Source organism: Bombina bombina, chromosome 7, assembly GCF_027579735.1.
Source record: "Bombina bombina isolate aBomBom1 chromosome 7, aBomBom1.pri, whole genome shotgun sequence".
NCBI lineage: Eukaryota > Metazoa > Chordata > Amphibia > Anura > Bombinatoridae > Bombina > Bombina bombina.
The window spans coordinates 202,770,414-202,797,041 of NC_069505.1; the positions used below are offsets into that span (position 1 = coordinate 202,770,414).

General features: G+C 36.8%; 6 non-coding genes across 6 annotated transcripts; all 6 read right to left on the reverse strand.

The window, feature by feature from the left end:
* Positions 1 to 20,655: 20,655 nt before the first annotated feature.
* On the reverse strand, positions 20,656 to 20,727 carry TRNAC-GCA (transfer RNA cysteine (anticodon GCA)). The gene has a single exon. It is a non-coding gene; the product is annotated as a tRNA-Cys (tRNA).
* Positions 20,728 to 21,651: 924 nt separating this feature from the next.
* Positions 21,652 to 21,723, reverse strand: TRNAC-GCA (transfer RNA cysteine (anticodon GCA)). Its single transcript has one exon. It is a non-coding gene; the product is annotated as a tRNA-Cys (tRNA).
* Positions 21,724 to 22,647: 924 nt separating this feature from the next.
* On the reverse strand, positions 22,648 to 22,719 carry TRNAC-GCA (transfer RNA cysteine (anticodon GCA)). Its single transcript has one exon. It is a non-coding gene; the product is annotated as a tRNA-Cys (tRNA).
* Positions 22,720 to 23,642: 923 nt separating this feature from the next.
* On the reverse strand, positions 23,643 to 23,714 carry TRNAC-GCA (transfer RNA cysteine (anticodon GCA)). The gene has a single exon. It is a non-coding gene; the product is annotated as a tRNA-Cys (tRNA).
* Positions 23,715 to 24,638: 924 nt separating this feature from the next.
* Positions 24,639 to 24,710, reverse strand: TRNAC-GCA (transfer RNA cysteine (anticodon GCA)). Its single transcript has one exon. It is a non-coding gene; the product is annotated as a tRNA-Cys (tRNA).
* Positions 24,711 to 25,634: 924 nt separating this feature from the next.
* TRNAC-GCA (transfer RNA cysteine (anticodon GCA)) lies at positions 25,635 to 25,706 on the reverse strand. Its single transcript has one exon. It is a non-coding gene; the product is annotated as a tRNA-Cys (tRNA).
* Positions 25,707 to 26,628: the final 922 nt, after the last annotated feature.

Consider the following 26,628-nt stretch of genomic DNA (forward strand, 5'->3'; position numbering starts at 1 on the left):
TTAATAGATGTGTATATTGCTTACAGACCAATGCAACCATTCCCAATAAAGCCCAGCATGACCACTTACCCCCACCTACAGCCCCATTCACACATCTACAAATTGATTTTACACATATTCCAAAAACTGGCACTAAACAATTATATCTGCTTGTAATAGTTGACCAATTTTCTAAGTGGCCAGAAGCTTTTGTTACCCAGAGGGAAGATGCAAAAACAGTCGCTAAAATTTTAGCCACTGAAATAATTCCCAGATTTGGTTGTCCGCTTCAGATTAATTCTGATAACGGTCCAGCGTTCATTAGTAAAATCACACATGAGTTAGTAGAATGGTTACAGATTAATTGGAACTTTCACATTCCCTACCATCCTCAAAGCTCAGGGATTGTAGAAAGAATGAATCGCAATATCAAGGAAAAACTTTTAAAGGCAACAGCAGGTACATGGGTTAAATGGCAAAACTATTTACCTGTGATTTTAGCAGAAATCAGAATGACCCCAAATAGGACAACCAGGTTGTCTCCATTTGAGGTCCTAATGGGTAGACCATTCCCAACTCCATGGGTAAAAGGCCCACTTATCATTAAAAATGGTGATTTAGATTGTATTAAGGAACAATATGTAAAACAATTGATTGATAAATTGAATGGCATCTATGGTGATGTGTCTTCCCGTTTACCTCTTCCCTCACAGGAACCAACCCATCCTTTCAAGCCTGGAGATCTGGTCTGCATTCGCCAGCTGAATAAAGCAAAGAAAGGAGGTTTCCCGTTCAGCAAGCCAGTCACTGTGATCGCTGTAACCAGGACTGCCGTACTGACTGATGACAAGGACATCTGGATACACGCTTCACGAGTGAAACTCTGTCCAAAGAGAGGAGAAGCGGGTGACAAGCTATCGGTCACCCCTCACAAAGGAGAAGTGGGTGATAAGGTATCGATCACTCCTCACAAAGACCAGGATGACGATCTCAATCATGGATCCAAGACATTTCTGCAAGATCTTCCTTTTCCTAATGGGGATATTGATATTTGTGTATATCCCAATAGTATTAATAACAGCATGTTATTACTCACCTGAAGATGCTGGACACTTTACACTTATTTTGTTTACTATTATTAACATTGTTTAACTGTTACATGTCTTGTACTTTAAGAAAGAAAATATCAGGTATGATACAAGATGCAGAAAAAGTTCAACTGCAAAATTTAATTAGAGGTAGACCCAGATAGTTTATATTGTAGGAACATTACAGATTATGTGATCACGATGTGATCAAAGAGGGGAATGATGAGTATGTATATATATGTATGTATATATGTATATATATATATATGTATGTGTGTATATATATTGTATATATTATGTTATATGGGTAATTTGAATCTCACATATTAAGCATATTGAGGGTAACTTTAAATCTAGTATCAAATGTTTATAAAGCAGCATTCCACAAGTTTCTTTCTGTATAAGTTGTAACATATGTTTCTAATATAAGTTCCTCTCTACAAATGGATATGGGCATATTCTGTTATGTGCTATAACAACATTCTTATTTCCTGTGGGCCCCTTATGCAGATGTGAAGTTAACTACGTTTTTTATATATTTCCTGTGACCTCATGTATGACGTATACATTCCTATAAATTCTTTGTGTGTTCTTCAAATAAACGGGACTTTTGTGAAAACACTCAGTTGCATGTGTGTGTGATTTCAGTGGTCACCCCAGGGCCCTGAAGAAAATGTGTGCCGCACCCTTATCAGCCAGAGCAGAGCTAAGGAACAAAAGAAGTGACCCTACAACGCCCATAATCCCTGAACCCCAAACATCATAACACAGATTCAAACCCATGCATTAGAACTACGTAGAGCTACCAGTTATATCTAACTTATAGGGATAAACAAGTTGCAGAAAGTAGGGCACATCAAAAACAGTCATGCTGAACCATTCAGTGTTGAGATCCGGAGAGTCTATTTAACACTCACATAGGTACAAGTGAAGTCAAAGGCTCCACGAACAGGGCAGAGACTGCGGAACTCTGCCAAAGATAGTAAGGAGGATAAGCTTATTATCCCTTACCACACCATGAAAAAAGGGGGGGGAGGGGAGGGGGAGGGAGGGTGGAGAGGGAAAAGGGTGGGAGAGGGGAGGGGGGAGAGGGAAAGGGGGGGAGAGGGAAAGGGGGGGAGGGGGGAGGGGGGGAGGGAAAAGGTGGGGGGGAGAGGGGAGGGGGGAGAGGGGAGGAGAGAGGGGAGAGATATGGGGGGAGAGAGATATGGGGGGGAGATGGGGGGGAAGATCGGGGGAGATGGGGGGAGGGGAGACGGAAGCCCGAAATTCTCAAAGTACACACAGCAGAGACTCCAAGGATATAGGACTTATTATCTAATATTATCTATCTATTAACAAAATATGATTGACTAAATTAACTCATGAACAGGGTATAAAGGGGTCACCCTACATTTAGAAATTGACAATGCCAAGCATGGAGAAGATCAAACATTCAAATAATACCACTCAGCACTGATCCCCACTTTAGTCAATAAAGATGCATTTACACTACCCCACATATGTGCATTTTATCCTGTACCTCAAAATATAATGGAAAAGCGAAGGGGAATAAAAGACCATACTACATGCTAGAGAAACTACATGCATGGTCATACCCACCCCTCCCAGGGGGCACACACGTTTAGTATAAATGCTTAAAGACTTTCACTGCTGGGTGAGCACTAATATATCCCAGGCACACGTTGTAAGTAAGTATAAACTAAAACAAGCATCTTAAATCCAAATACCATTACATCAAATATTATTTTCCTATATGTATATGGATACAGGAGCAAGGGGCAGGTACAGCATTGGACTTGTGAGCTGTGAGGAGAGTATCAGAGGGAGTTCTCAAGAAGTGTGGCAGTCTTAGTTTCATTATACATCCAGAATCGCCTCAGATCTTGCGGTCACTTTAGCCAATACCTTTTCTAATTGACCGTATCAGTCTAAGCGTGGTCAGTGAAACTGAGTGTCGCTGACATGCAAAGTATCTTGCAGCATGAAGATCAATGGGTATAGAGAGGCCCATGTGCATTATCAGAAAGCCACTTCTCTTCAAGTTCGTAGTAATTTGCCCTGTGGGTAGCTGAAAGCATAATTTATCTTCTCTCTCCCAAGTCCCTGGGATGCCTCGATCCCCATATCAGAGATCGTGAGCTGTCTCTTCTTTAGCAGGTCCGCAAATATATGGTGCTGCGCTGTACGAATCAGTAATGTGGCTGCTCCACAACCCCCTAAGCACAGTTGAGGGCTGCACATAGATATCCGAGGGCTGGGTTGTAACAGCTTGCGTATCACTACCCTGTACACAAGGGGCCGCAGATATAGCCATCTCTAGTTTATCAGGAACCAGCTCTGCATGTGTTTCTGCCATGAGAGACAGGAGACGATCAAATCTTATACACATCCTGCCCTCAAACTCTTCCATGCAGACTTGCAGCGCCACGTAGATATCCGCCATACTCTCCATAGTCAATTCTAAAATGGCGCTCTTTACGTTCCTGCCGTATCAGGCTTTGAGATCGCCGCCTTCAGTCTCCCACCGTCTCCAGACCCCACGGCAGACCGTTCAGTGTATTCTAATGTGTAGAAGTATCCTCCCAAGAGGGGCCTTCCTGTTTAGTAATTGCCGGGGTTCCAGAAGCTGCAGAAGGGCTTGTTGCGGCTGGTCTGTCCATCTCGATCTGCAGGCCTCTCACTGATAGAACAGTGAAAGCAACCAGATTCTAGCTTTTTTAGGCTCGAAAAGTGCACAGATGTGTGCTCTTATATCTGTCAGGATACAAGAAAAAAGCTGCAGCACGATACTGTAGGCATAAATATTGATTTAAAATGTTTTTGCGATCAACTATGGCAGGAGTTATGTTAAGCACGTCTTCTCTCTACTAGCTGGCTCCGCCCCATATTCTGGTATTTTCATTGTGATATTTTAACAAGTGACTCATTGTCAGTAAGGTTAATTTTTAGAGGTGCATTTTAAATTCTGTTTTGTATAGAAAATTGTTATAGACATATAATTGGTTCATAATCTAGTTTCTACATAAATATAATTCAAGGTGTCTATACAGGTAACTAATCTAGAATGAAGGAATAAATATTGATTTTAACAAATACATTGTTACGTATATACATTTTATTGGTTGGCAACTGCTAAGATAAGTTCTCCAACATTTCCTGGAGATTACTGCTGATATAATAATAAATTATATTTTAAACCTAGTATATACCAAAACTACTCTATTAACCCCTAAACCCTTTCTTCCAAATTCCAGATAAAAATATTGTCATTTAGGGGGCATGTCCATGCAGTGACCCAAGATGGCTGCAATTCCTTAAGCTGTGTTGGAGAAAGCTAATAATCCACCAATTGCTGCTTTCATCACAAGAAATATTAACCTGCAATGATGATATTTTAGCATTTAACAGAATAGTGAATAGAACTATACTGTCATGTCCCATTCCTCCTTTACTGCCTTATTTCAACAATTCCATCTTTAGTACTGACTACTGACAAAAGGACTCCTCCTTCCATCATTCAGTGCTGGTTTATTGAAGTCTACAGTCGTTACCTCAAGCATCAGCCCTGAAGCATTAACTTTGTTTGTTTACCTCTTTGATATTAATTTTGCAGTAAGAAACAACGTTACATCTCTGTGGCAGATCGGACTTTCTCTGACGTCATCATCTACTGCCTGGCGTCTCCTTACTACCATTACCACCTGGTATTCTGTTCTCTGCAGGATCGCTCTTCAGGAACCGCCAGCAATCCTAAACCTCTGCGGTTACAACGCTTCCTAACAGCCTGTGCAGCCGGACAGCTGCAGCACCCGGTCTCTGTGAGTAACAGTGTGAACGCAATCACACAAACATATACTTCCATTGCTCTGTTACATCTGAGTATTGCCGACAGTTTACTTATCTCACTGCTGTATTACCTACTTGATAACTTTCTGTGTAAACTCCGCTCTGCATCCTTTACTGGTATTCTAAAAGCCTTACCTGCTCTGAGCACTCCTTATACAAACGTCCAATCTGCCTATCACTTTTGTGGTTTTATTACTGGTAAACACCACATCTCTCTAAGGCTATATTACACTCAAAAGCAGTAGAACTGTTTATTTCTTATAACACAACAATCTATTCCTTCTGGAACAAATCTAAATTTAAAGGGACATACATAACAAGTCCAACCCTGCTCCATAGTGAATAAATCCATAGGTCATTACATAATGAACCAGCCTTAAAATATTACAGATAATGGATCCAGGGGATCTTGCTGCACGTGTGCAAAACCTAACCCAGCAAATGGATAATCTCTCCCAAGCATTCAGGGATTTGCAGGGAGATAATCAAAATCTTAGAGCCTGTCTTCGTGAAACCCTCACCACTAAGGGTTCTGAACCACAGGCATCTCTACCAGAGAATTTCACTGGTGACAGAACCAGTTTTAAGCAATTTAGGAATGCTTGCCTATTATTGTTTGAATTAAGACCTAAAACCTATCCAAATGATAGGACCAAAGTCCTCACTATCCTCTCCTATATGAGAGGTGAACCAAGAGCTTGGGCCGACTCACTTTATGAGACCCAAGATCCTATTCTAAATTCCCTAGATGGCTTTATGAATGCCCTCTCCCATCTATTTGATGACCCATATCGTCAACAGCTGAGACCAAGCTCAGGGCACTAAAACAGAGTAAGCTGCCAGTAGAACATTACATCACCCAGTTCAAGATCTGGGCTAGGGATTCCTTATGGAATGAAATCTCCCTTCGCAACCAGTTCAGGCTAGGTCTTACGGAGGAGATAAAGGACGAACTCTCCAGGACTGGAGTACCTCAAATTTTAGATGATTTATATGCTGCTTGCATCAGTATTGACCGACGTATTAGAGAAAGGAAATTAGAGAAGGCTTTGACTACGCACCCTGTATGTAAGCCGCCTTCTCCACCACCTTTTCAGTCTACTAATACTGACCAGCCCACGGAGATCGGTTTTATTAGGGGTCCTCTCACACCCCAGGAGAAATCAAGGCGTAGATCCCTGAATCTTTGTATGTATTGCGCCTCTTCCAACCATATAGTCAAGGACTGCCCTTCACTTTCAAAACAGAAAGACGGTAAGTCTTTCTCTTTTCCGCAATTCTCTCAATTAAAAGGGAAAGTACCTGGGAATATAATGCTACCCTTAATTTTACAGTGGGACCATCACAGCCTCAAGACTGAAGCCATCGTGGACACAGGAGCATGTGGCAATTACATCGATATTGATTTGGTTAAACGCAATAAAATACCTATTATTTCCAAAAGCAATCCACAGCCTCTTAGAGTGATTGATGGTACGAATCTCTCCACTGGGCCAGTAACTCACCACACTGTTCCCATTACACTCACTACCACTCAGGGCCACTCAGAGTCTTTATCTTTCGACATTATTTCTTCTCCTATTTACCCTTTAGTTTTAGGGTTGTCCTGGTTATGTCTCCATGAGCCTCTTATCCATTGGAAGAACCTGTCACTCACTTTTCCTTCCTCTTACTGTTCTACCACTTGTTGTTCATCTGCTATCCTCTTCGCTGCAGTCACACCTAAACTCCCTACAGAATATGCAGAATTTTCTGACGTTTTCGATAAAAAAGTGACAGACACACTTCCTCCACACAGACCCTATGATTGCCCTATTGACCTACTTCCTGGGGTAACTATCCCTTACGGGCACATATACCCACTTTCCAAACCTGAGTTATCCCATCTCAAAATGTACATTGAAGATAATCTAAAGAAAGGATTTATACGTCCTTCTACATCCCCAGCTGGCGCTGGGATGTTCTTTGTCAAAAACAAGGACGGGTCTCTGTGCCCTATAATCAATTATAGGGAGTTAAACAAAAACACAAAGAAAAACAGATACCCCCTACCTCTCATTCCAGAGTAGATAGAGAGGTTAAGAGGTGCCAAATATTTCACAAAACTTGATTTAAGAGGTGCCTACAACGTTGTTAGAATAAGGTCCGGTGACGAATGGCTAACTGCTTTCAGTCTGTGTAACGCACCGGCAACATTTCAGTGTTTTATTAATGATATCTTCCGTGATATCTTAGATGCTTTTTTAGTTGTTTATTTGGACGATATCCTCATTTACTCCAGCAGTTACACAGAACATATCCAACACGTTAGAACTGTCCTATCCAGGTTACGTACACACAACTTATGTGCCAAGATTGAAAAATGTATATTCCACTTAACCGAGATATCATTCCTAGGGTACGTCATAAACCAGAATGAAATAAAAATGGACAATAACAAGATTTCCACCATACAACACTGGCCCACACCTAGGAATAAAAAAGAGGTACAGCGTTTCCTCGGATTCGCTAATTTCTACAGACGCTTCATTCATAACTTTGCTGCCATATCTAAGCCACTTACTGAACTGACAAAGAACACACCCACATTTAAGTGGGATAATACTTGTACAAAAGCATTTAACCACCTCAAGTCTTGTTTTGTCACATCTCCTGTGTTGCAAATCCCAGACACATCAAACTACCTAGTCCTCAAGGTAGACGCATCCGATTATGCCATTGCATCTATCCTCTCTCAAAGATCGACCCCACAAGACCCACTGCACCCGATATGCTACTTCTCAAGACTTTTAACACCTCCGGAGCTAAACTACCCGGTGGGTGAAAAAAGAACTGTTAGCTATTAAGTGCTCATTCGATCAGTGGAGACATTTACTTACCATATATATGGACCATAAAAACCTCCAATACCTCCTTTCAAGTCGCACATTATCCAGCAGACAGTTACATTGGCATCTATATTTCTCTAGGTTCCCATTTGTTATCACCTACAGACCCGGTAATAAAAACGGAAAGGCCGACGCTCTTTCAAAAAAGGATCACAGACCCCCCTCTACACCACAGCCGACTGCTGTAATTCCTAGAGCTAATATTCTTGCCTTACTCACTCAACCTCTACAAGAGTTGTTATCATATCAACAGAATGATACCACTTTACCCACTCACCTACTATCTCAGGATTCGCAGGTGATTTACAGACATGGTAACAGACTTTATGTGCCTCCTAGTATGCGTAAGAGAGTTCTAGAAGCCAACCATGATTCCCCCCTCGCGGGCCATTTAGGAATTCACAAGACTTATGACTTTTACAGAGGTCTTTCTGGTGGCCAGCTATGAGATCAACAGTTTAACAGCATGTGACATCTTGTGACATATGTGCAACTACCAAACCTTCCCACCAAAGACCTCTAGGGCTCTTACAACCTTTACCTATACCAAAACGACCATGGAGTACTGTCTCCATGGATTTCATTATCGATCTTCCATGTTCTTCCGGTAACACAACTATATTAGTTGTGGTAGATACCTTCTCCAAGATGGCCCATTTCCTGCCTTTAGCATCTCTTCCTACTGCTCAGAAAACTGCTGACCTGTTCATTAAGGAAATAATACGTCTTCATGGAATACCCACCACTGTACTAAGCGATAGGGGCAGCCAGTTCACCTCTAGGTTCTGGAAGGCACTGTGCAAAGCTCTACACATGCAACAACTTTTGACCACGTCCTACCATCCGCAAGGCAATGGACAGTGTGAAAGAACCAATCAATGGTTGGAGCAATTTCTATGCTGTTTCTGTTCACACAAGCAAGACTCCTGGATGGACTACCTAAGTCTTGCAGAATTTGCCTACAACAACACCACCAATTCATCCACAGAATTCTCACCCTTCTACATTAACTTGGGTCATCATCCTCACTTTCAACCTTTTTCTGCCATTGATTCCCCTTGTCCCCAAGTGTCTGATTTGGTTAATAACTTAAACCAAACCTACTCAATCATACAAGATAACATTAAAGCCTCTCAGGCTTCTTACAAGAAATACTATGATCTTCGGCACAGACCTCACCCTCCTTACAAAGTTGGCGATAAAGTTTGGCTAGCTACCAAACATCTCAGACTCCCAAATACCTGCAGAAAATTGAATAAACTTTTCATAGGACCTTTTCCAATTGTGGAGATTCGGAATCCCCTAACTGTTAAGCTTGAGTTGCCTCCTCATTTCCGCATCCATCCTACGTTCCATATATCACTCGTTAAACCTTGTGTCTCAGACACTCCTGCAACTCAGCACTTACTACTGACTCCTCAACCTGACCAGGACTATGAGGTCCAGTCCATTTTGGATTCTAAACGCCGCAATGGTGTACTCCAGTATCTTGTGCACTGGCTCGGTTATGATTCTTCAGAGGACTCTTGGGAGCCTTCAACTAACTTGTTTGCCGACAGTCTGGTTTCCCTTTTCCATCGCCAGAACCCGGATCGTCCTGCTCCTTGATACACCTTTGGTGTTTCCTTTAAGGGGGGAGTATGTCATGTCCCATTCCTCCTTTACTGCCTTATTTCAACAATTCCACCTTTAGTACTAACTACTGACAACCACCCTGTTAAAAGGACTCCTCCTTCCATCATTCAGTGCTGGTTTATTGAAGTCTACAGTCGTTACCTCAAGCATCAGCCCTGAAGCATTAACTTTGTTTGTTTACCTCTTTGATACTTTTTTTGCAGTGAGAAACAATGTTACATCTCTGTGGCAGATCGGACTTTCTCTGACGTCATCATCTACTGCCTGGCGTCTCCTTACTACCATTACCACCTGGTATTCTATTCTCTGCAGGATCGCTCTTCAGGAACCGCCAGCAATCCTAAACCTCTGCGGTTACAACGCTTCCTAACAGCCTGTGCAGACGGACAGCTGCAGCACCCGGTCTCTGTGAGTAACAGTGTGAACGCAATCACACAAACATATACTTCCATTGCTCTGTTACATCTGAGTATTGCCGACAGTTTACTTACCTCACTGCTGTATTACCTACTTGATAACTTTCTGTGTAAACTCTGCTCTGCATCCTTTACTGGTATTCTAAAAGCCTTACCTGCTCTGAGCACTCTTTATACAAACGTCCAATCTGCCTATCACTTTTGTGGTTTTATTACTGGTAAACACCACATCTCTCTAAGGCTATATTACACTCAAAAGCAGTAGAACTGTTTATTTCTTATAAACAATCTATTCCTTCTGGAACAAATCTAAATTTAAAGGGACATACGTAACAAGTCCAACCCTGCTCCATAGTGAATAAATCCATAGGTCATTAAATATACCTCTATTTGACAGATTGCTGTTGATCAAAGCACTGTTGACCAGACTGCTGAGGCCTAAGGCAGTGGCCTAACCTTCACCTTGGCACACCCATCTTAGATGATCGCCTGGCTGATCTGGAAATAAGGCTACTTAGTGCTTTTGAAAAATTGTTTAAAAAGCATGTGTTTATCTATATTATAGAAAAAAACATCCAGACCACATTTACTGTGATGAGTATTCGGAAACCAGAGCCTTGGAAACATGTTTTGGAATGCATTTATGATATGTGTCTGCTTTTTATATTTGACTTGAGTTTCAGATATCAATAAACTGTATATGAAGTGATATACATGAAAATGCGAAGATTTTTAGAGGCTTGATAAATGTACAATCAACTTAAATATGGCTATCAGAAAGACTATTCAGATTACCTTGTATTAATGTAAATTTCTTAACCATTTTTTTTGGTCTTCTTAATGTTATTATAATTTTTAGGATATCATTCTAAGGCTTTCTTGAAAGTTTCCTCAAAAGGTTATTTTTTCATAATAATTTTTCTGGAAAACACATAGGGATTGCAGTTAATATCTTCATTTATAATGTATAGTATGTACACTTATTCGAACCAGGGACCTCTCATCCTGTAGACAAATGCTCTACCACTGAGCTATATTCCCACAGTAAAATTTTCCATAGTTTTCTTTTTGTGATGTTTGTTATCTTAATGAGACATTATACACTCATTTTTTCTTTGCATAAATATTTTGTAGATGATCTATTTATATAGACCACAGTTTGTTTTTTTTTTCAAATATAGTTTTGCTTATTTTTAAATAGCATTGCTCTGATTTTCAGACTCTTAACCAAGCCCAAAATTTTTATGAGAATACTGTCAGCTACCATCTCCAGCTTGCTCCTGTTTGTGTAAAGGGTCTTTTCATATGCAAAAGAAGGGGGAGGGGGGAGAGTCTTATTTACCACTTGCAGTGGGCTTTCCAGCTACCTTTTACACAGAGCTAAACTGAAAGCTTCTAAGTATGTTTTTAAACAGTTTTATACTGGATTTTTATATCAGTATCTGTGTATCTTATTCTTAATAGTAGTGTCTATTACATGCAGTTATTTGAAAATGAGTGTATACTGTCCCTTTAATGATACCGAATTTAGTCAGAAAAATTATATTATGTAATAATAATAATTTAATTTTTTTTTTTATATATTTATGATTAATGTCTGTTTTTGATATCTGACTGGAGTTTCAGATATCAATGAGCTATGTGTGAAGTGATATACATTAAAATGTGAAGATTTTTAGAGGCTTGATAAAAGTTCAATCAGCTAATTCTTCTCTGTCCATTTTGAAATGGCCACCTGACCCCTTCTTTCCCTGATGTCAGCCTCCAGCTTCCACTGAGTGTTCCTAGTCGAACCTGCGCATTCCCATGTTTCATGCATGCAATGCACCTGTTAAGTCAAGGAGGCATTTGAAGGAAAAAAATAAATAAATGCTTAGTACCATAGTGGTGGTTATATGCATAGTGTGCGTTCCCTTTAGCTGTCCCTCAGTCATGGATTTATACTGCTGAATGCTGACACTAACATATGGAAGAGTGAGCATCCGGTGTGTCAGTGGGCTGCCTCTCCTTGATGCTTCTAGATAAAGGGTTGTGATATCCCTTTAAGGGCTATCCCCTCCCAGCTCATTCTCCTCCCTTTATAAGGCTGCTTTTACAATCAGTCCTTGCCTGAAAATTGAAGTGACTTGGTTGCTAACACTTGTTAGTATCTTATTTCTACCCCTTCAGGTCATACCTCGACAAGTTCTTAACTTGTTACTCACAGGATTCGCTGGATACAACTACAGTTCTTTCTGAACTCTCTATCAAACCTAATTACTACGCAGCCGGATCTTCTTTCTCCGCGTCCCGGAACTAAGCCGCACACACACAGCTTCTGACCGCAAATGGCTGTGATCTCCCAGGGCTCCTCTTCAAAGTTACTGGCTATCGTATACTATACAAGTTAACAACTGGGAATATATATTTATGCTTGTTATACTTACCTTTGTCATTACGCTTACTTATTTCATAAAGACCGGAACTGCCTTGAACTTTCATAATCTCTCAAACATCAGTATCTGTTACCACACTCAGTATCATATCTCAGCCTGCTATAAACCCTCACTGAAAGACTCGCCTTACATATACTGCATTATTTGGATTGAGTGTTTTGACTGGGATCTGTGAGTGTGTGTGTGCGTGAAGACAGGAAGTGGAATACTTTAAACTTTGACTCTGTTCCTAATATTAGTATATGTTATACTGCACAGCAATCTACCTATTCAGATTCACACTCCAATCTGAACTTCTACTTATGGTCTGTAATAAGATTTTATAATAATTTGCTCACTTTGCCTATGCAGATAATTTAAATCTTTATTATTCTGCTTAGATCATAAAAGAGCAACACTACCTTTATTTTATATCAAGTTAAAGAATCTTATTAACAAAGTCTTTAAATTAAGACATAACATAATTTTCGGGCCTAATAAAAACATAAAAAGTATAGACATCAGGGATAATTCTGTATTACCTGCAAAATGAATCCTCAGGAGGTAAAAAATGAATTAACCAATGTCTACCAAAAACTTGATTACTTAAATAAAGGTTTAACAGAAGTATAAGCTGAAATGGTTGCACTAAAAGCTTTAATAAAAGAATGCTTTCCTACAAAAACCACAGATTATCCAGAACCTCATATTCAATATCCACAACCATTTTCTGGAAAACGTAATGAGTTTAGGGATTTTAAAAATGCATGTCATCTGTTTTTTTCCTTAAGGCCCCGCACGTACCATTCAGAAAGAATTAAAGTGTGTACAACTATCTCTTTTTTACAAGGAGAACCCAGATCTTGGGCTAACAGGTTTTTTGAAAATAACAATCCCATTCTAGACTCATTACAGGATTTCTTTTTTGCTATGGCAAATCTCTATGAAGATTCAAACACACAAATTACTGCAGAAACCAAGCTACGCTCAATAAAACAGGGGAAACGCACGGTTGAGGAATACATAACTGAATTTCAGATGTAGTCAAATGATTCACAATGGAACGAAATCAGACTCAGAAACCAATTTCGTTTGGGACTTTCGGAAGGATTAAAGGATGAACTCTCATGTTTAGAGATCCCTGATACTCTTTCAGCTCTTATAAAGCTGAGTACTACGTTGGACCTCAGACTCCGCGAAAGAAAAGCAGAAAGAGCCGGATATGAGACCACACCTAAAAGATACCCTGTCTACACTCCTTCTTATGAAAAACCTTCTGTCTCCAGTACTCCCATGGAAATAGGAGTCATCAAAGGCCCTCTCACTCCAGAGGAGAAATCCAGGAGAAGACTAGAGAAATGATGTCTCTATTGCGCTCACAAGGAGCATACAGTTGCTACATGCCCTCTACTTCTCAAACAAAAGAAGGGTAAGCATTTTCAAAAAATTCAATTATACAATTTAACATTAGATACCCAAATGACTTTATCTTTCTCATTACAGTGGGATCAGAAAAACATCCAATCCAAAGCCTTGATTGATTCAGGGGCATCAGGAAACTATATTTATACAACCTTTGTTAAAAATAATAAAATTACGATTGTGTGCAAAGCAAAACCTGTCTTTGTTAAATTGATAGATGGTTCACTTACACAACATGGACCAATCACCCATCACACTATACCACTACTCATAACCACAAAAGACGGGCATACTGAGTATATCACATTTGATTTAATTCCCATTTCGCTACACACTTTTATTCTTGGTTACATATGGTTACAAAAACATAATACAAACATTGACTGGACGGTAAACGAATTAAAGCTAAATTCTCCATACTGTTTAAAAACATGCTATCCACATTGTATTTTAGCTTCATTGGAGAATGCTCTACCCAGACCTTATCAGGATCTGGCAGAGGTTTTCAACATGAAAGAGGCAGAGAGTCTACCTCCACATAGGGAATTTGACTGCCCAATTGATTTAATACCTGGCAGTCAGATACCTCACGGAAAGATATATCCCCTTTCTCAAAACGAATTAACTTTCGTAAGATCATATCTAGATGAGAACTTACGTAAAGGGTTCATCTCTCATTCAACCTCTCCTGCAGCAGCAGGTATGTTTCTAGTTAGAAACAAGGACGTACTATACGGCCAATCATAGATTATAGAGCTCTAAATAACATAACGGTAAAAAACAGATATCCTCTTCCACTAATACCGGAACTCCTTGAACGGTTACATGGAGCCACCATTTATTCCAAACTAGATCTAAAAGGGGCTTATAATCTTATAAGAATCAAACAAGGTGACGAATGGAAGACTGCTTTCCGAACAAGATATGGCCTTTATCAATACAATGTAATGCCATTTGGTTTAAGTAACGCACCAGCAACCTTCCAACACTTCATTAATGAAATTTTCCGTGATCTAACTGATGTATGCGTTATAATATACTTGGATGACATACTCATTTATTCTAAGAATTTGAAGGAGCATGTAAAACATGTACGCTGGGTGCTCACTAGGTTAAAGGAACATAAATTGTATGCTAAAATGGAAAAATGTTTTTTCCATGTTCAGGAGATAAAATATTTAGGTTATATCATTACACCGAATAAGATAAAAATGGACCCAGAAAAGGTAACTTCTATACTTAATTGGCCAGTTCCAACTACTGTAAAGGCCTTACAAAGATTCATTGGTTTCTCAAATTTTTACCGAAAGTTTATAAAAAAATTCTCAACAATTGTTAAACCACTTACAACACTAACTAGTAAAAAACAAAAATATAAATGGACAGATGAAGCACAGTTATCTTTTGATTCTCTAAAGAAACAATTTACAACAGCTCCAGTACTTGCAATCCCAGACTTCGAATCTCAGTTTATACTAATACTGGAATAGGAGCTATTCTATCACAGAAGAATAAAGAAAATACAGAGACTCATCCTATCGCTTTTTACTCAAGGATGCTAACTCATGACCGAAAACAACTATAGTATAGGAGATAAAGAGCTCCTTGCAATAAAATGTTCCTTAGAACAATGGAGACACCTATTTGAAGGATCTAGTCTCCCATTTATTATTTATACAGACCACAAAAATCTTGAATATCTAAAGATGAGCAAAACTCTTACTGCAAGACAAGCCCGCTGGTCTATATTCTTAGACCGATTTAATTTTCTAATTAGCTACAAACCCAGAAGTCTAAATACAAAGGCAGATGCCTTATCCAGAATATATGACAATAACCATTATATAAAACATGATTCTATAATAACTGAAGAAAGATTCATAGGAGTTTTAACTACTCTAGAAAGAGAAATATCTGAGATCTTAAAAACTAAAATTGATATACCCCCATCCTGTAACAAGGATTCAAAAACTGGATTATATCATAACTCTCAACTATTTATACCCTCAACACTTAGAAGATCCATCTTGAAACAAACCCATGATGGAACCCTATCTGGTCATCCTGGTATCCAAAAGACCATTGAAAAAACCAGAAGAACTTTCTGGTGGCCAGATATGAATCACACTATTTACAATTATGTATCTAATTGTGACGTGTGTGCAAGAAACAAAGTGGAACATAAAAGACCTATAGGCCTCTTATCACCTCTGCCAATTCTAGATAAGCCATGGAGTACCATTTCCATGGATTTTATTGTCGACCTCCCGAATTCACAACATTTTACCACAATTTTAGTAGTAATTGATCATTTAACACGTCTTGCACATTTCATACCTTTGAAAGGTTTACCCTCAGCATTAACAACCGCTAGAACATTTCTAGATTATATAGTAAAATTACATGGGTTCTTTTTGGAAATCTTTATGCAAACTAATCAAAGTTGACTCTAGATATTCCACAGCATTTCACCCACAGACCAATGGGCTAACTGAAAGAGTAAATCAAATGTTAGAACAATACCTAAGATGTTCCATTACCCACTTACAAGATGATTGGATAACTTATCTTCCAATGGCAGAATTCTCGTACAACAATTCTCTTTCAGCTTCCATTAAAGGGACACTGTAACCAAAATTTTTCTTTCGGGATTCAGATTGAGCATGAAATTTTAAGCAACTTTCTAATTTACTCCTATTTTCAATTTTTCTTCGTTCTCTTGCTATCATTATTTGAAAAAGAAGGCATCTAAGCTTTTTTTTTTGTTTCAGTACTCTGGACAGCACTTTTTTATTGGTGGATGAATCTATCCACCAATCAGCGAGGACAACCCAACTTACATTCTTGAATTTCAAATAAAGATACCAAGAGAATGAAGAAAATTTGATAATAGGAGTAAATTAGAAAGTTGCTTAAAATTTCATGCTCAATCTGAATCACGAAAGAAAAATTTTGGTTACAGTGTCCCTTTAAGATGACACCCTTTTTTGCCACTTATGGGTACAATCCAAACACCATATCCATTACAAAGACTGAGGTTAGTTCACCATATGCTAAATAATTTACAAATAACCTTCAGGAACGGTTAGATATCCTAAAGTTTCATTTATCAAATGGAAAGAATTATCAAAAACGTTACTATGATAAACATCACTGACCAAGTCCACCATACCAAATAGGGGATCAGGTTTTATTGTCTGTAAGAAATCTCAAATTACAAGTTCCTTGTAAAAAGTTAGCTAATCAATTCATTGGACCGTTTTCTATTGACAAAGTTGTTAATCCTAACTCTGCTAGGTTAATATTGCCTGAATCTTGTAAACTCCATCCTACATTTCATGTCTCGCTCTTGAAACCTTATACAGCTGACTCTACTGCTCATAGTCAGAACCATCCACCACCTATTCTAGTTAACAATCAGGAGGAATTTGAAGTTGAGTCTATTCTAGACTCTAGAATACGACTGCGTCGTCTAGAGTATTTGGTTAAATGGAGGGGTTACGGTTCCGAGGATAACTCCTGGCAACTCTCTACTGACATTCATGCTCCCCGATTGGTTAGAAACTTTCACCTAGGTTATCCTGGGAGACCTCATTTGGGATCCTCAGGGGTGGTTCCTTGATGGGGGGGAAATGTGATATCCCTTTAAGGGCTATCCCCTCCCAGCTCATTCTCCTCCCTTTATAAGGCTGCTTTTACAATCAGTCCTTGCCCGAAAATTGAAGTGACTTGGTTGCTAACACTTGTTAGTATCTTATTTCTACCCCTTCAGGTCATACCTCGACAAGTTCTTAACTTGTTACTCACAGGATTCGCTGGATACAACTACAGTTCTTTCTGAACTCTCTATCGAACCTTATTACTACGCAGCCGGATCTTCTTTCCGCGTCCCAGAACTAAGCCGCACACACACAGCTTCTGACCGCAAACGGCTGTGATCTCCCAGGGCTCCTCTTCAAAGTTACTGGGTATCGTATACTATACAAGTTAACAACTGGGAATATATATTTATGCTTGTTATACTTACCTTTGTCATTACGCTTACTTTTTTCATAAAGACCGGAACTGCCTTGAACTTTCATAATCTCTCAAACATCAGTATCTGTTACCACACTCAGTATCATATCTCCGCCTGCTATAAACCCTCACTGAAAGACTCGCCTTACATATACTGCATTATTTGGATTGAGTGTTTTGACTGGGATCTGTATATATTTTAGAGTGAGTGTGTGTGTGCGTGAAGACAGGAAGTGGAATACTTTAAACTTTGACTCTGTTCCTAATATTAGTATATGTTATACTGCACAGCAATCTACCTATTCAGATTCACACTCCAATCTGAACTTCTACTTATGGTCTGTAATAAGATTTTATAATAATTTGCTCACTTTGCCTATGCAGATAATTTAAATCTTTATTATTCTGCGTAGATCATAAAAGAGCAACACTACCTTTATTTTATATCAAGTTAAAGAATCTTATTAACAAAGTCTTTAAATTAAGACATAACAAGGGTAGATAAAGGGAAAGCACAATGGTCCATCACATATAACCACCACTATGATATTGAACATTTATTTTTGTTTCTTCAAATGTCTCCCTTGACTAAACCGCCGCATTGGGTATGCGTGATACATGGGAATGCACAGGATCGACTAGGAATACTCAGTGGAAGCTGGAGGGTGATGTAAGGGAAAGGAGGGATCAGGCGGCCATTTTAAAGTGTATTAGAGAGACAATGGCACTACTTATATTGATTAGGAGAAGGATTGTTCAAATATATATAGATCTTCACTAAAGGGTGACGTAATGTTATATCAGTTACAAAAGGTGCTATGTATCAACTGAAAGTATTTATTTACAATTCCAAAATAGGACTGGACAGGATACATACAACAACACTCATCCCTTCATTGTGAAGAATTATTGAGATGAATTGTTAAGAAATAAAAATATTCTTTATTATTACATAACTTAAAATTGGTGAAAACACTAAAAACTCAGTTGCTACTTTATCATGGAGACCATTATTAAATGACCAGTAGGCTAAAAGTACTGACAGTCTCAATTTATGAATACAAATTTACAGTGTAATGTATACACAAGTGGTTGGAGTTACCATAGATCAGCTGTGGCGATTGCACAGTTAATGTGCCACTCTAGATAATAGGTGCTGTGACTTAATGTCATTAATAAATCCCTAACATTGAGGGGTCAAATATCAAAGCCACAGGGTATCTACATGAGAACCAGTGTTATCTCATTGTCAAAATAAAGTATAAACCTCTAATGAATTATATAGTGTTAAAAGAAGTCAGTGAATATGTATACTCTGCAGGTAATCGGTGTCCAGGATACCCCCAGTATGTCTAAGTAGTATCAAGGTGGATAGTTAATCCCACATTAGGATATGTGTATTGGCCTTGTAGGATTCCAAATACTTGCATAGACTAAATTGCTTGAAAAGATTCCTGGAGGATATAGGTATATATGTGTATGGCTAATGTACACAAGCGTACTGAGATGTAAGCCACTTTACCCTATAAGTATAACTAACAGCGTTACTAGTGCACAAATAATATGCAGCTATTCAAAAGACTGCCTATCTGTGGATTAACTATTAAATTAATTAACGTTGGAGGTCATGCGTGAAGACTGATTTAGGAGAGCCACAGATTAGTAGATACTTGTGAATAATGCAATTGTATAGTGGCGATAGAGTAAAGAATTTAGCAGCGTTTAACTCGCTGTCACTACTCCCTAGGTTTATATACAGAGGCCTATTTATCAAACTCTGTCGGAACTGATCCGACAGTGCAGATCAGGTCTGACAGACCTCGCTGAATGCGGAGAGCAATACGCTCTCTGTATTCAGCATTGCACCCTGCAGATTCGCGGCCAATCGACCGCCAGCTGGGGGTGTCAATCAACCCGATCGTACTCAATCGGGTTGAATTGTGGTGATGTCTGTCTGCTCAGAGCAGGTGGGCAGGGTTATGGAGCAGCGGTCTTTAGACCTCTGCTTTATAACTGCTGTTTCTGGTGAGCCTGCAGGCTCACCAGAAACACGGGCCCTCAAGCTCCATTCGGAGCTTGATAAATGGGCCTCATAATATACTCTTGTCTGAGCTAGAGTGAAAATACTTGTCTATAAATGCCACTTATAAAAACGATACATCTGTTAGGTCAATGGTCACTGACAGACCGCGTATTTGCTAGTGTGAGAGCTGCCTAATGCAGTGTATAAATAATTAAGCTTTTAATAACGCTCCAACATAGACACTTGTACATGCAATACACTTGTTAGGTCAATGGTCACTGTCAGACCATATATATGGTAGCATAAGAACCATCTAATGTGGTGTATGGATAATTGAGCTTTTTTTCAAAAAGGCCGGACAAGAACTAGTAAGTGTTTTTACTTGCAAATTATATTTAGAAAACAATTGGGCTACAGTTTCCTGTAAACATCGTTAAATACATTATCTAAATAAGTAATATTATTTGTAGGTTGATTTGCCGTTTAAAGGTATAGAATTTAGGCAGTAAAACTAATTTATGGAATAATAACTTGGAAAAATATTTTTAAATGCATTCAACTTAAATATGGTTATCAGAAAGTCTGGTCAAACTAACTTGTATTAATATTAATTTTTTAACCATGTTTTTGTCTTCTTAATGTTTTTTTAATTTAAGGATATTATTCTAATCTTATCAGGCTTTCTTGAAAGTCTCTTCAAAATGTTATCTTTTCATAATCATATTTCAGGAAAACACACTGGGCTTGCAGTTTATATCTTCCTTTACAATGTGTAGTATGTACTCTTAATTGTTTAAAAGATAGCGTTGGCTAATTTTACAAATTGACATGAGTAATAGCTATCAATTAATAGACTTTTGAAAACCCACACATTTTTATAAGTCCCATTTGAATGGCGTTCCCTAAATTTTAAGGTATAAACAAAGGGGACACCCGGATTTGAACCAGGGACCTCTCGATCTGCAGTCGAATGCTCTACCACTGAGCTATATCCCCACGGAAACCTATGCCGTAGTTTTCTTTTTGTGATGTTGGTTATCTCAAAGGTACAGAATTTAGTTAGAAAAACTAATTTATGTAATAATGATAATTTGGGGAAATGTTTTGAATGTATTGATGATTAATCTCTGCTTTTGATGTCGGACTGGAGTTTCAGATATCAATGAACTACGTATGAATTAATATACATGAAAATAGGAAGAGTTTTAGAGGCTTGATAAAAGTACAATCAACTTAAATATGACTATCAGAAAGTCTGGTCAAACGACATTGTATTAATGTTAATTTTTCAGTCAATTTTTCTGTCTTCTTAATATAGTAATAGAAACCTGGATCTATATTTTCTTTTTTGTAATGTATGTTATCTTAAAGGTATCGAATTTAGCCAGTAAAACTAATTTATGGAATAATAACTTGGAAAAAAGTTTTTGAATGCATTTATGATTAATGTCTGCTTTTGATATTGGACTGGAGTTTCAGATATCAATAATCTGTATATAAAGTGATAGACATGAACATGTGAAGATTTTTAGAGGTTTGATAAAAGTACAATCAACTTAAATATGGTTATCAGAAAGTCTGGTCAAACTAACTTGTATTAATATTAATTTTTTAACCATGTTTTGGTCTTCTTAATGTTTTTTTAATTTAAGGATATTATTCTAATCTTATCAGGCTTTCTTGAAAGTCTCTTCAAAATGTTATCTTTTCATAATCATATTTCAGGAAAACACACTGGGCTTGCAGTTTATATCTTCCTTTACAATGTGTAGTATGTACTCTTAATTGTTTAAAAGATAGCGTTGGCTAATTTTACAAATTGACATGAGTAATAGCTATCAATTAATAGACTTTTGAAAACCCACACATTTTTATAAGTCCCATTTGAATGGCGTTCCCTAAATTTTAAGGTATAAACAAAGGGGACACCCGGATTTGAACCAGGGACCTCTCGATCTGCAGTTGAATGCTCTACCACTGAGCTATATCCCCACGGAAACCTATGCCGTAGTTTTCTTTTTGTGATGTTGGTTATCTCAAAGGTACAGAATTTAGTTAGAAAAACTAATTTATGTAATAATGATAATTTGGGGAAATGTTTTGAATGTATTGATGATTAATCTCTGCTTTTGATGTCTGACTGGAGTTTCAGATATCAATGAACTACGTATGAATTAATATACATGAAAATAGGAAGAGTTTTAGAGGCTTGATAAAAGTACAATCAACTTAAATATGACTATCAGAAAGTCTGGTCAAACGACATTGTATTAATGTTAATTTTTCAGTCAATTTTTTTGTCTTCTTAATGTAGTAATAGAAACCTGGATCTATATTTTCTTTTTTGTAATGTATGTTATCTTAAAGGTATCGAATTTAGCCAGTAAAACTAATTTATGGAATAATAACTTGGAAAAAAGTTTTTGAATGCATTTATGATTAATGTCTGCTTTTGATATTGGACTGGAGTTTCAGATATCAATAAACTGTATATAAAGTGATAGACATGAACATGTGAAGATTTTTAGAGGTTTGATAAAAGTACAATCAACTTAAATATGGTTATCAGAAAGTCTGGTCAAACTAACTTGTATTAATATTAATTTTTTAACCATGTTTTGGTCTTCTTAATGTTTTTTTAATTTAAGGATATTATTCTAATCTTATCAGGCTTTCTTGAAAGTCTCTTCAAAATGTTATCTTTTCATAATCATATTTCAGGAAAACACACTGGGCTTGCAGTTTATATCTTCCTTTACAATGTGTAGTATGTACTCTTAATTGTTTAAAAGATAGCGTTGGCTAATTTTACAAATTGACATGAGTAATAGCTATCAATTATTAGACTTTTGAAAACCCACACATTTTTATAAGTCCCATTTGAATGGCGTTCCCTAAATTTTAAGGTATAAACAAAGGGGACACCCGGATTTGAACCAGGGACCTCTCGATCTGCAGTCGAATGCTCTACCACTGAGCTATATCCCCACGGAAACCTATGCCGTAGTTTTCTTTTTGTGATGTTGGTTATCTCAAAGGTACAGAATTTAGTTAGAAAAACTAATTTATGTAATAATGATAATTTGGGGAAATGTTTTGAATGTATTGATGATTAATCTCTGCTTTTGATGTCTGACTGGAGTTTCAGATATCAATGAACTACGTATGAATTAATATACATGAAAATAGGAAGAGTTTTAGAGGCTTGATAAAAGTACAATCAACTTAAATATGACTATCAGAAAGTCTGGTCAAACGACATTGTATTAATGTTAATTTTTCAGTCAATTTTTCTGTCTTCTTAATGTAGTAATAGAAACCTGGATCTATATTTTCTTTTTGTAATGTATGTTATCTTAAAGGTATCGAATTTAGCCAGTAAAACTAATTTATGGAATAATAACTTGGAAAAAAGTTTTTGAATGCATTTATGATTAATGTCTGCTTTTGATATTGGACTGGAGTTTCAGATATCAATAAACTGTATATAAAGTGATAGACATGAACATGTGAAGATTTTTAGAGGTTTGATAAAAGTACAATCAACTTAAATATGGTTATCAGAAAGTCTGGTCAAACTAACTTGTATTAATATTAATTTTTTAACCATGTTTTGGTCTTCTTAATGTTTTTTTAATTTAAGGATATTATTCTAATCTTATCAGGCTTTCTTGAAAGTCTCTTCAAAATGTTATCTTTTCATAATCATATTTCAGGAAAACACACTGGGCTTGCAGTTTATATCTTCCTTTACAATGTGTAGTATGTACTCTTAATTGTTTAAAAGATAGCGTTGGCTAATTTTACAAATTGACATGAGTAATAGCTATCAATTATTAGACTTTTGAAAACCCACACATTTTTATAAGTCCCATTTGAATGGCGTTCCCTAAATTTTAAGGTATAAACAAAGGGGACACCCGGATTTGAACCAGGGACCTCTCGATCTGCAGTCGAATGCTCTACCACTGAGCTATATCCCCACGGAAACCTATGCCGTAGTTTTCTTTTTGTGATGTTGGTTATCTCAAAGGTACAGAATTTAGTTAGAAAAACTAATTTATGTAATAATGATAATTTGGGGAAATGTTTTGAATGTATTGATGATTAATCTCTGCTTTTGATGTCGGACTGGAGTTTCAGATATCAATGAACTACGTATGAATTAATATACATGAAAATAGGAAGAGTTTTAGAGGCTTGATAAAAGTACAATCAACTTAAATATGACTATCAGAAAGTCTGGTCAAACGACATTGTATTAATGTTAATTTTTCAGTCAATTTTTCTGTCTTCTTAATGTAGTAATAGAAACCTGGATCTATATTTTCTTTTTTGTAATGTATGTTATCTTAATTGTATCGAATTTAGCCAGTAAAACTAATTTATGGAATAATAACTTGGAAAAAAGTTTTTGAATGCATTTATGATTAATGTCTGCTTTTGATATTGGACTGGAGTTTCAGATATCAATAAACTGTATATAAAGTGATAGACATGAACATGTGAAGATTTTTAGAGGTTTGATAAAAGTACAATCAACTTAAATATGGTTATCAGAAAGTCTGGTCAAACTAACTTGTATTAATATTAATTTTTTAACCATGTTTTGGTCTTCTTAATGTTTTTTTAATTTAAGGATATTATTCTAATCTTATCAAGCTTTCTTGAAAGTCTCTTCAAAATGTTATCTTTTCATAATCATATTTCAGGAAAACACACTGGGCTTGCAGTTTATATCTTCCTTTACAATGTGTAGTATGTACTCTTAATTGTTTAAAAGATAGCGTTGGCTAATTTTACAAATTGACATGAGTAATAGCTATCAATTAATAGACTTTTGAAAACCCACACATTTTTATAAGTCCCATTTGAATGGCGTTCCCTAAATTTTAAGGTATAAACAAAGGGGACACCCGGATTTGAACCAGGGACCTCTCGATCTGCAGTCGAATGCTCTACCACTGAGCTATATCCCCACGGAAACCTATGCCATAGTTTTCTTTTTGTGATGTTGGTTATCTCAAAGGTACAGAATTTAGTTAGAAAAACTAATTTATGTAATAATGATAATTTGGGGAAATGTTTTGAATGTATTGATGATTAATCTCTGCTTTTGATGTCGGACTGGAGTTTCAGATATCAATGAACTACGTATGAATTAATATACATGAAAATAGGAAGAGTTTTAGAGGCTTGATAAAAGTACAATCAACTTAAATTTGACTATCAGAAAGTCTGGTCAAACGACATTGTATTAATGTTAATTTTTCAGTCAATTTTTCTGTCTTCTTAATATAGTAATAGAAACCTGGATCTATATTTTCTTTTTTGTAATGTATGTTATCTTAAAGGTATCGAATTTAGCCAGTAAAACTAATTTATGGAATAATAACTTGGAAAAAAGTTTTTGAATGCATTTATGATTAATGTCTGCTTTTGATATTGGACTGGAGTTTCAGATATCAATAATTTGTATATAAAGTGATAGACATGAACATGTGAAGATTTTTAGAGGTTTGATAAAAGTACAATCAACTTAAATATGGTTATCAGAAAGTCTTGTCAAACTAACTTGTATTAATATTAATTTTTTAACCATGTTTTGGTCTTCTTAATGTTTTTTTAATTTAAGGATATTATTCTAATCTTATCAGGCTTTCTTGAAAGTCTCTTCAAAATGTTATCTTTTCATAATCATTTTTCAGGAAAACACACTGGGCTTGCAGTTTATATCTTCCTTTACAATGTGTAGTATGTACTCTTAATTGTTTAAAAGATAGCGTTGGCTAATTTTACAAATTGACATGAGTAATAGCTATCAATTATTAGACTTTTGAAAACCCACACATTTTTATAAGTCCCATTTGAATGGCGTTCCCTAAATTTTAAGGTATAAACAAAGGGGACACCCGGATTTGAACCAGGGACCTCTCGATCTGCAGTCGAATGCTCTACCACTGAGCTATATCCCCACGGAAACCTATGCCGTAGTTTTCTTTTTGTGATGTTGGTTATCTCAAAGGTACAGAATTTAGTTAGAAAAACTAATTTATGTAATAATGATAATTTGGGGAAATGTTTTGAATGTATTGATGATTAATCTCTGCTTTTGATGTCTGACTGGAGTTTCAGATATCAATGAACTACGTATGAATTAATATACATGAAAATAGGAAGAGTTTTAGAGGCTCGATAAAAGTACAATCAACTTAAATATGACTATCAGAAAGTCTGGTCAAACGACATTGTATTAATGTTAATTTTTCAGTCAATTTTTCTGTCTTCTTAATATAGTAATAGAAACCTGGATCTATATTTTCTTTTTTGTAATGTATGTTATCTTAAAGGTATCGAATTTAGCCAGTAAAACTAATTTATGGAATAATAACTTGGAAAAAAGTTTTTGAATGCATTTATGATTAATGTCTGCTTTTGATATTGGACTGGAGTTTCAGATATCAATAAACTGTATATAAAGTGATAGACATGAACATGTGAAGATTTTTAGAGGTTTGATAAAAGTACAATCAACTTAAATATGGTTATCAGAAAGTCTGGTCAAACTAACTTGTATTAATATTAATTTTTTAACCATGTTTTGGTCTTCTTAATGTTTTTTTAATTTAAGGATATTATTCTAATCTTATCAGGCTTTCTTGAAAGTCTCTTCAAAATGTTATCTTTTCATAATCATATTTCAGGAAAACACACTGGGCTTGCAGTTTATATCTTCCTTTACAATGTGTAGTATGTACTCTTAATTGTTTAAAAGATAGCGTTGGCTAATTTTACAAATTGACATGAGTAATAGCTATCAATTATTAGACTTTTGAAAACCCACACATTTTTATAAGTCCCATTTGAATGGCGTTCCCTAAATTTTAAGGTATAAAC